Source organism: Tigriopus californicus, chromosome 10, assembly GCF_007210705.1.
Source record: "Tigriopus californicus strain San Diego chromosome 10, Tcal_SD_v2.1, whole genome shotgun sequence".
Taxonomy (NCBI): domain Eukaryota; kingdom Metazoa; phylum Arthropoda; class Copepoda; order Harpacticoida; family Harpacticidae; genus Tigriopus; species Tigriopus californicus.
The window spans coordinates 4,744,002-4,746,471 of NC_081449.1; positions in this window are offsets into that span (position 1 = coordinate 4,744,002).

Consider the following 2,470-nt stretch of genomic DNA (forward strand, 5'->3'; position numbering starts at 1 on the left):
TTTACTTTAAGTGAGTTTGGCGACTTATTTATTTCTTAAACTAATTCATTCAATCATTGTGACTTGCCTACCAACATTAAGTCTACTAGACCCAGTCAAATTAAATCATCTAGAATGATGCCATCATTTAAAAGCCCACTGTTTTTCAACATTTTGGACAATATACCCTAAGCTACGTAAGATGAAAAATAACGCGAATAGTTTTATTAATATAACATTTTCATCAGGAACCTAACTTGTTATCTAAATTTAGTTAATCCCATTTCCATGCTGGCCAGAACTACCCATAGTTGTTCCCTAAAAAGCATTTATTTGACCCAATCAAAACCATATTTTAGTACTCTTTACGTTTTCATTGCTTGAATCTTTTGCCATGCCAATACTTTTGTTCAATAAATATGTTCAAATCGGCTCCTTTTTTGGCTAATTTCATTACCGTTTAGTTAACTGTTTTGACGATTTGTTTTACTTCTTTCCGAGGTCTAGTTATGAGGTAAAACTTGATGACAAATAAAATTTCATTTCTTCGTTCTAGACAGTTTTTCAACTCTAACGAGATTGTTAGCAATTTGGGGATGATTTTCTTGGATCAGCGATGAACAATATCCTCACAATGGCAAAAATTTGGAGTTGAATCAAAAAGTATTTTGAAGATGCAAATCTTAAATAAAAGGTGGCTTCCATTTGTCAAAATACGAGTTAAACGTTGTCAAGGGGATGTTTTAGCCAACGACTCATCTTTTTGTGAGAGCTCAATTTTCATTAGTGTTCAAACTCTCCCAACAAAGCGAAAAGCTTGATTGTGCAACTTCTTTGTGTTAAAAATATACCATATTCTACAAATGCGTCAATCCTGGAACACGATAGCTTCTCAGAAACAAACAAAATTCAATTGAGTGCGACATAGATATGATAACTGTAGCCTGCCTACTTTGCAAGAAAACTTGTTCCTATCCTGTTTTGCAAGTCAGAGTGCACTTTCTTAGCTTTTGTGCTCTAGTTTCCAGTGACCCTGCTACTCAATGGCCGTAATACATTTTTTCCTACGTTGCCTGTCAGGCGAAGTTAATGGAACTATCTGACGGTGCTACTCCTTTTCACAGTAGATTCAGTCACCCTGCCATGCTTGACGATTGGACGATTGAGATAAGCTTCCTCTTATTGCTAGGATTTCAATACCAAATTTGACGAATATGCTCTTTGTATTTTGGAATTGAAGCGTTCTGTTGTAAACAAGATGAAATCTGTGTATTATATTCGTACTTGTCATGGATATCTTATATTCAAAATTGGGTCCATTTAGATTTTCTAGAATAACTCAATTGAGATTTCAACATGAGGGAAACGAATTTCTCGAATAATGATGCAAATGATCCTTATGAAATATTTCGTTGACTTCAGTTTCAGGCATATGGCACATTGACAACTTTTTGATTTTGGAGCCCATTTTCTATTGGTCAATGATCCGGATCCCATCTTTCAAGAGACACGGAAGAGACTGTCCGAGAGGAACATGTCAAGGCTGTGCTCTTTGATGGTTCCAAAAAATAACTAATAACAATAAGTAGGTTTATAGTTAACCAAGGAATTATATCTAAGTCCCCGGGACGTTTTCCCTGATGCATTTTTGCGGACAGGTTAAGAGCACCTCATAAATGGGTGTAGTTTTTTAGACCAATCTTCAGGTCTCCGGTTATTATCCTAACTAATAACCTATCTAATGTACAAAGATAACTATGGAAACACTGCCATTGGTTGAAAGTGTGGACAAACAAAGTGTAGCAAGCAACGTGTCAAAGAAAAGAGTTGAAGTAGACCGGAATTTCAAACTGAACGGAAATCTTCATTTTCAAGGTTAATGTTTTGAATGTTCGAGTCAATAATTTTGTCCAAAAATTTTCCTACAATATGACGCTTTGGTGGCAGATTCAGAATCAATCAAAATTGGAATCCTATTTGGATGGGTAAGAGGGAAAAATCGTTCAGACCAGTACATAAATTTCGAACCAATGTTCTCAGATTGCTTATGTATTGTAAACTAGATGACTGTCCGAATATAAAAAACTTTAGATTACAACTTGAGGTCACTCTCTAAGTCTAAGAAACATCTATTTTCTGCCCTCTGAGTAACTTCTCCAGGAATGTTCAGTTCTTAACTAAAGTTTTTTGTTTCATTAACCAACCTTCACACTTTCACAATTCTCTATGGCTTAACTATTTGGCCTATGGAAGGGGGTTTGAATGGGCTGGGTATGTTGACAAGCCAGCCAATGGGTTCTACAATGATCTGGGATTCAACACTATGGCAATCCTGGAACAACGTCTGCTTGGCAAGGTTCTTGGCTGATTTCACGTAGAACTAATCAGAAGGATGACATGGACAACCTAGATACTTCCCAAAAAAAAGTTCTCACTTCTTCCTCCATAGGGCAGATACAACAATTTTGATCACTTCCTCCGTGAATTGAGC